Raw genomic sequence first — 9,053 nt, 5'->3', positions numbered from 1 at the left:
TATGGTATAGTTTTAGGACCTTATTTAGTTTCTTGAGGTTCCAAGAAGCAAAACAAAGTTGCAATGTCTATAGCTGAGGCTGAGTATGTGGCAGCTGCAGCATGTTGTTCACAAGTACTTTGGACAAAGCAACAGGTTAGAGATTTTGGTATTATTTTTGAATGTGTGCCTATTTACTGTGATAATATCAGTGCTATATGTATTTCTAAGGATCCAGTTCAACAATCAAAGGTAAAACATATCCACATTAGGCATCAATTTCTAAAAGATAATGTGGAGCAAGGGAATTTTATGTTAGAATTTTGTCATACTGAAAATAAAATTGCAGATATTCTAACCAAGCCCTTGAGTAGAGAAAGATTTGAGAAATTGAGATTGGAACTTGGGATGATCAAGTTGAATTTATTGCTTATGAAGTTCCAAGATATGGCAAAGTAAAAAATAATGTAAATAGAGCAAAAAGAGCATTTAACACAATCTTGATGTGCTAAACATAGTTGAAGTGTCACCGTTGTTGATCACCAGAGGTTAGTTCATTAAACACTTAATTAAATTTGCTAGTAGTAATGTACATTGAATATATGTATAAAGTGTATTCCAATTATGTGTTTTATGTACAAGAATTTTATTTTCACAAATTAATTGAATTTGGAAAGTAAAGATTTTTTGGTAAATTACTCCTGCCTAAATGATTTTACAAAATTAATTGAACGTGTTTAATTAAATGACTGAACAATGACCCATTAATTCCATCACACCGCTTCATTAATTATAAAAGCATATTTCACCCACCAATTTCACCTCACTGTCAAATCACTTTAACCCTTCTTCAGTAAAAACCATCAAAGCTCAAAACCACCCGTAAAAAACCATGGTTATTATTGTCGAGATTGTTTCATCAGATAACTCACACAACTCCGAAAGAACAATCCAAGAAGAAACCTCTCCCTTAGCCATTGTAAACTACAAGACTTCTCCAACATCAATCAAAGACTTACAAAACCCAAAATCTTCAAGGTTAAATCCTAAATTCAACGAAGAAGTAGAAAGCAAGAGTGAACAAGAGGAATCCTCTATTTTTGAGAGGATCAAAGAATGGAAAGAAAAGAAGTTGAGAGGAGAAAAACTTAAAGAAAAGATGACAGAGGTTGATGATTTTTCTAAAGGGGTTAAGTCAGATGATGATGAAGACGATGGAGAAGAGGAAGGAGGAGAGGAACAAAATGAATCAGAGGACAGAGAGGAAGTTGAGGAAGAGGATGATGGTGAGCAATCAGAACTCAATGCCGATGCTAAGAGGTATATTTTTGGTCATAGACTAGATTCATCTTGGTGCAAGAAGTCTAGGTTTTTGGAATTTCTTGATTTTATCAAATTTCAAGGGTGGGAGTGCTTGTTAACTAATGCTTCAAATAATGTTATGTATCCTGCTACAATGACTGAACTCTGTGGAAAATTCCAAGTAAAACAAGGAAAAATATCTAGTTTAGTTAACAAAAAGAAAATTGAGTTTGATGCTGCAAAATTAGGAAAATTTTTGAAGGTATCAACTGATGTGTATGAGATGTATCTAAAGGGAAAGGGAACTGTAAAAGTAGGGAATTATCTAGAGGGTGATATTGTTGAAGACCTAGGAGGAAAAAGGGGGAAAAATATTAGGAGCCATAATGATCTAAGCCCACTGAACAAGTTGTTGTTCAACTTGGTTCGAAAAACAATCATGTCTAGAACTCAAAAGAAAAGTGAAGCTTGCTCGATGGATATGGCTGTTATCTTTTGTCTCTCTCAGAAAATCAAAGTGAACTTTCCTTCACTAATGTATTAACACCTAGCACACTGTGTTCCAGGAAAGAACAAAGTGGGCTATGGAGCTGTCCTGTCTACCGTTTTTGAGTCACTTGGTGTAAAACTGAAAGGGGTCTATGAAGGTTTGGAAGAAAAACCTGACAATGTGATAAATGGTGAGACACTACAGGGCATCAGTTTAGAGGTAGTGAATTGGAAAGTGAGAAGAGTAGAAGAGAAAAAGAGTGCTGGAGGTAAAAGAAAAGGGAAAGAAGTTCCAGAGTAGCATGTAAGGAAGAGCAGGAGAATCTCTTCTAGTGTTGTTCCTAAAACAAGCATGAATGAACCTCTGGAACTTGATGCTGAAGATGACAAGGTTCTGGTTGGGCATGTAGCAGAGCTTGTTGATCAGGTTGAAGTTGTTGAAAAACAGCTTAAGGGTGCCTTGGGGGAGATCAAAGCTGCAACAGGGAAGGTTCAGCAGTTGGAGAAAACTGTGTAAAAACTTGAGAGCAATCTTAGGTCTCAGAATGACGAGTTCCAGATGGCTATCAAACGCATGCAAGACAAGCTGGAAGCCTCTGCACAGCAAACCAAGGAGGACAACAAGAAGATTCTAGAGCTCCTTCAGACCTGATCTACCTAAATCTCAACCTAGCCTACTTAGCCTATCTTAGCCTTTTCTTATTTTAGTCTTGAACATTTTCAATTTTTGTTTTTATATGTCTAAAGATTTTATTTTGGTTTGTAAAAAATTTGTTCAGCATGTTGATTAACTTTTAATTTTTAATGAATGCTTTTGGAACTGCCTATACTTGTATGCATTTGTATGTTATGAATGCGTATGCTGGAGAGTGGAACTAATTTAAGGGAAGTTAGCAGTGCTGCCTACAGTTTTCCACACTCGATGAATTACTAGCGGGGCTGTGGCTAGATGCTTAATACCTTGAAAAAACAGGACTTTTTGATAATGCCAAAAGGGGGAAAAGAAGAAGCAAACTTGGAGGCTTAAGTTGTTCTGGGTTCTAGTTGAGAAAGTATCAGAAATTTCTTTGAAATGATGTTCATAGAAGATTAGTTTATTTCTACTTTGTTTATTTTTGCTTTTTGTTTTCGTTTTATTTCAATGTGTGTTTACTTTATGTCAATAAACCAAAAACACAAAAATACAACCTTCTATTTTGTTTAACTTATTTCAAGAATTTGCTTAAGTTTGTCATCATCAAAAAGGGGGAAATTGTTGAAGCTTATAGGTTTTGATGATGAGGAACTTAAACTAAAGAAAACTCAACTAATAAAGGTTTTTAAGTGTTTGATTAGTTTAGGTGAAGTTAGTCATGGTGATGGAAGAAGTAACTGGAACAAAGAAGACATGAAGAGATCTTTATTTAAAGAGTTAAACAAAACAGAGACAGAGTTCTCTAACAAGAATTGAGTTCCTTAATAGGAACGTTTCTTAACAGGAACTTGAAGACAACAAGCCTAAGATCTTTGGTGGAACTTAGTAAGCTTGGAGCCCAAGTAACTTATCTGTACAAAGGCGCGACGCAACAATTCAATTTAGTTAAGGTTTTTATCTTCTAGATTATTGTTAATATGTTAAGTAGGTTAATGCACGAAGTTTATTAGAAGCGCGACAAGTTGGCTTGGTAAATTAATTAATATGGAAAATATAAAAAATAGATTTTAGGAAAAGATTTTCTAAAGAGTTTGTTTCTTAAAATCGGTTTGTTAAAAAGATAATTCTTTTTAATAAATATCTTTTCTATCTTATTTTCCGGAAAAGATTTTCTTCAAAATAGATTTACATAAAACCGTGTTTAAAGATAAGTTAAGTTAACTTATTTATCTTTTAGAAAACCTACTTCCTATACAAGTCCTACTTGTATAAATAGTAGAGATTGAAATGGTTTAAGGTTTTCCAAGTTTATGCGTGGAGAAATCACTGAGCATTAATAGAGTAAGTTTACCAAGCTTCTAACTTGTCATATTAGTTTTGATTTCGTGCATATCTTGCCTATCATATACTAGGTGTCATACATTTGTATTGTTTGGGTTATTTGGGTGAGTTTGTTAGATTTTTACATCGCATACAGGTTGTGTAAGCTTTTAGTGTGAAGTTGAGAGTTTTGTACTTTGGCAATACGAGTGAATATAAGTTTGGCACTTAGATTGGGTAGTATAGGGTCCTATCAAGTAGCAAGTGTGGAACTTGTATTTAAAGGTCTGTGTTAATAGGTTGTAACTTGGTGTTTTCCCTATTATAGTGAAGTGGTTTGTGTTTGAAATCCCTAATGTAGGGTCGAGGTTTTACTTCCAGTTGGGCCCTGGAAGGTTTTCTCGTAAAATCAGTGTGTTCTTGCAAGTTACTATATGCATTGTTTTATTATTCCGCAAAAGTAGCCTTTAGGAACTCGATAAAATTCACCCCCCCCCCCCTCTTGTATTAATCATCTCAACTAACACATTGTTAGGGGAAAACGTCCCTGGCAGCAAGATAAGCGCAAAGATGCGCACCCGCTACTCTCGGGTGGTCGCATCATCCTCAAAAGACGTTGTTAGAGTCGATAGGCGAATACCCTTGGCGCTGAACTGAGTTGCCTCTACCTCAGCTTGAGCCCGAACAGCAATCGGACCCAACAGCTCCTCAACCTCAGGAGAGAAGACGCTGATGTTGCTGTCAAACGGCAGCGCAGTAGGACTAATCTCCAGTCCCATAATGAGACTGAAGTCGGCTGGGGTGACCATCATTTCACCCCAAGGAAAGTGGAAAGTGTTGGTGGTGACCCCCGTTAGAAGCAATCATGGCCTCTGCGACCTCGAACAGCGCAATCAACCCACAAGACTCCCACAGAAGTATCACATCTCCGTCGACGCTGATTTGCATCCATTACAGGTCGCCCAAAGTATCGCTGCCCGAGCCATGGTAACGCGTTCTACTAGCAGTAATCTCACGCCGCACTCTCTCAGAAATATGGTGGACGAGGGAGAAGTACAAAGTCCGCTAATCCCACACAAGGAGGGGACCGAGAGAAGCGGACGGGTCGGCGTCCTCCTCTACGGGCTCATGCTCCTGTCGTGTGTCTCGGGAACGTGAACCCGAACCTCGCTGTCTAGCCATACCACATTGTGCAAAATCAACATAAATTAAGGTTCTATAGTATCTAAGATTCACCTAGCCGTATGATACTATGTTCGCAAAAACAGAGTATGTAGTACTAAAACAGAGCACAATTTCAAAATGAGCATATACATCATTTTTCAAGAAGTCAAACAATTTCTTACAATACTATGGTAATTATTGTGACAAATTGGACAAGAACTGCTAGCAAAAACATCAAGAATGAGCCACATTGTATTCCCGGCCTTAAGAGGTCCAACAATGGTGATTTGTTCGTTTCTTCAACAAATTGAGTCAAATAAGTCTCAAATTACTCCCAAGACAATATATAAACATAATCAGGCAATTTCATGGCATAAAATTTGACAAACAAAGCAAATTAAGCAATTTAAGTTTCGAATTTTTAAGAAATTCGTGTACAAACATTTGCAAAATTCATCAAAATTGGAGTGAGTTTGAAGAAAACTTACATAGATCGGGAAACAAATTTTTAAGAATCTTCGATTTACAACAAATTTGAGCGAATTTTGTTGAGAAACGAGCAAGAGCAACCAAAGAGAAACTTAGGGGCGATTTTCAGCATCGAAAATGACGAAAAGAAGGGATATATACGGAAATCCCGACTCTAGCGCCAAACGACATGCTTTGGCGCCAGACGCTAGAGGTTAGTGCCTAGCGCTAGTTTCAAAGCCTGGCGCTAGAGCCAAAATTGTGGCGCTAGTGATATTTTAGCGTCGACAGAACGCTCAGCCACTAAGAACGGTTATTTAGACCTCATATAGTAATTTTGGGTTCCTTGGTGCGCCATTTAGCCCCTCTAAGCAATTTGACATGATTTAGTAATAAACTTGATTACAATTGCATAAAGTGATCGACCTGATGAATGTTCGTCTCACTTAGCTTAAAGCGCCTAAACATAGGCTTAAAGCAAAGGCACCGACATAATGGTTCATAGACAGCAAAGGCACCGACATAATGGTTCATATAGTAGAGGCACCGACATACTGGTTCACAATTTAAGGCGCTGACGTACTGGTTCATAAGCAGCCAAAGCGCCGACGTAGAGGCATAGCAACAGCAAAAGATCGACAGACGTTGGTCTTCGATAATTTTCCTCGAAATATTATCAAAACAAATGAGGATAGCTTCAGGCGAGGATATCTTCGACAGCGTTCTCTAGCTTGCGGAGGGTTGTCACAAACAACTAGATGTGATTTCAGGCGAAGTTATCTTCGATCGTGTTCCCTAGCTTGCAGTGGATGGTCACAAAGCGCCAGAAGGTCGTTTCAGGTGAAGCAATCTTTGATGGGGTTCTCTGGCTTGCAGAAGTCTATCATGGCAGAATTGGAGGCGGTTATAGGGGTAGCAGTCTTCAGGCGATATTCTCTAGCTTGCAGAAGATTGTCAAAACAAACAGCGGGATAGCGTTCCCTAGCTTGTGGAGGGTTATCACAAATACAACAGCAATGCAACAGCAACAAATCGATTACCCTCAAAGACGTGTGCTCGACGGTGCAAGATACGCGTTTCTTAACTCTTTTATCTATTTAACGAAAGCTAGTTTGAAGGTATTGGCGTTACAAGAATGATTTAGAATCGCAGAACGTTTTGAATCACTCTCCGTCCCTATCAATACTTTTATTTTTTTTTTTGAAACTTCCGTTTCTCCAAACTCAGTCAAAATGGGGGCTTCTGTAGACACCCGTTTGTTTCTCCCCAAAACTAAACCCAGTGATGCGTATCTTTCATGTCGAATCATAATTGAATGAAGTGAAAGTGTGGAAAGTCTAGTGTTGCGGTTAGTTTTTATTTCTTTTCTTATTCTCAGTTTTTGAAAACCTATTTTTAGAAAACAGCCAATCCAGTTTGGTTTGGTCCATGGAAAGGGTCCAATAATATTGTAGTTGGGTTGGGTTCAAAAAGAGCTTTCCAACGATATATTATAAGCCTAATTCCGATGAATAATGAGGAAGTTATGGCAAAATTACTAAACTGGGCCCGGTTTGATTTTTATGTGCGGCCCAATGATCTAGAGGAGGGCGTAATATTTATTTATCATTCCTAATGCAATTAGAATTGATTTTAGTCTTCTAGATTCTTCTAGAAGGTTCTTTTCATTCCTAATTTAATTAGCATTGATAAATTGACTTTGGTTGACTTTTTAGAGTTTTAATCATAATAAAAGAAGTGTTTTTAAGGAAAATACGATTTTGCCCTTCTGTAGGGCTAAATTTTATCAAAATTAAGAAAACGCGTGAAGCTGGTTTCTAGCGCTTAACGACGGGGTTAGTGCCTGACGCTAATGCTTGGCGTTTGTCGCTAATGTCTGGCGTCTGGCGTCTGGCGCTAATCTGTTTTATTCTTTTCAAAACTCTGATTTGTTTTTCTATCCGTTCGACTAATTTTCTTTATAATTAGCCTCCTAAAACCCCCGTTTTTAATCATCAATTATCATCATCAACAACTATTAATTTTCTTATTCTCTCTAGTTTTCAAGATTTCTTTCTCTCTCTAGCTTTTGCATACAAAATTCCACATTCACAAGATTTAGACGTGAAAGGTTTTAATTTCTGAGGGTTTGGTCCCAAATTTCTATTTCAATTATTTAATTTAATTGTTTGTTTTGATTTTATTATTTTCCTTGAAGTTACTAACGTGTATATTTTGTTATTAGAAAGAGATACGAGGCATCCAAGTAAGTGCTTTAATTTGTTTATTTCATATTATGATATAGAAATCATGTCTAGGTTGTTATTATGATTCCTAGTACCATGTTAGGATGGTTGATGTTTTGAATGACAATAATGATTCCTAGTATCATGTTTAGGGTAATAACTATAATTTCTAATATCAAATATGCTTATTATGATTCTTGCGATGCTTCCTATTTTCTTTCTAATATTCATGTTAGTATCATGTTAGGGCTATATATTTAATTTTTGATGTTTAGTGACATGCTAGGGTTTATTATTTATCTTGTTAGTATCATGCCTAGGATCTTGTTATTTTTTGCTTTAACATGATTAATTTAATTGTTATGATGATTATGATTATAATTGTTATTATTATTATTATGATTATGTTGCTTGATATTTATTGTTATTGCTTGATCACACCTTTTATGCATGTTTAAAGGGAATTGGTACTTGTAATCATGCTTTAATGTAACAATCTTGTTTAGGGTTAATATGATTATAATTCAAGTGATCGCCAATAATAGTTTTATTTGTGCATTAAATTCAACCAACATAGATAAACAGGTTTAGGGTTAATCCTATTGATTGAATGTTAGTCAGAAATCGCACATGAATACGATCATAATAAAGTAGAGGCCTATTATTAGGGCAGGTTCAATCTCTTTTAGGTTGGATTTGTACCTTCATCCCCGAACTACCGGTCATGGTTCCAGACCTATTGGAGTTGACGATCTCCTGGATCGTTAAGGGGTGTAACCTTCACCTCGTGAACAGTTTACAAGTTCCTAAAACTTGTTGGCAACTATTTTGCTCTAGCTTCTTTCCCTTTGGACGCCACCGTACTTTAGTGTATGATCACAGTGGAGTTCATGCTAGGGGTAATGCTTGAAATATTCCCTACACATAAGCATTTTGATGCATATTGGCAACTAGCATGACCCCTTGAATTTTCAAGGCTTCAAATGGTCTTCTTTTGCAACTTCATGGCTATGTCTTCCAAGAACCTCCATCTCCGAGACTTGACCGAAATTATGGAACTACTAGTATTTACGATTAAGACTAATCTAAATATTGAGGTACAAAAACACTCAACGGTATGCATACCGTATTTAGATTTACAAAAATACATCACGGATCGCAGTCCGTATTTTCTATCCTTATCGGGCCCCACTAGTTGCCATTTTATAAAACCTGTGAGAGAATGTATTCCATTCATCCATTCACTATTTGTAACTAATCTAGGTGGTTAATCCAATTAACACGCCTAATTAAAACTAGTCAAGGTTTTTTTAACCATTTATGTAAATAAGCTTAATTAATATTTGAATCTCTCACTAAATTCAGCATCCAACTCAATTAATCCAATTAATTAAGCCGGTAAAATCCAATTATTTGCCAAAATAAATTTTGCAAATGTTGCTAAAAAACCCGAGGCCTAGCCTCTAAAATTT

The sequence above is a fragment of the Chenopodium quinoa genome, unplaced genomic scaffold (genome assembly GCF_001683475.1).
Source record: "Chenopodium quinoa cultivar QQ74 unplaced genomic scaffold, ASM168347v1, whole genome shotgun sequence".
Taxonomy (NCBI): Eukaryota; Viridiplantae; Streptophyta; class Magnoliopsida; order Caryophyllales; family Amaranthaceae; genus Chenopodium; species Chenopodium quinoa.
This window is presented reverse-complemented; position numbering follows the sequence as displayed.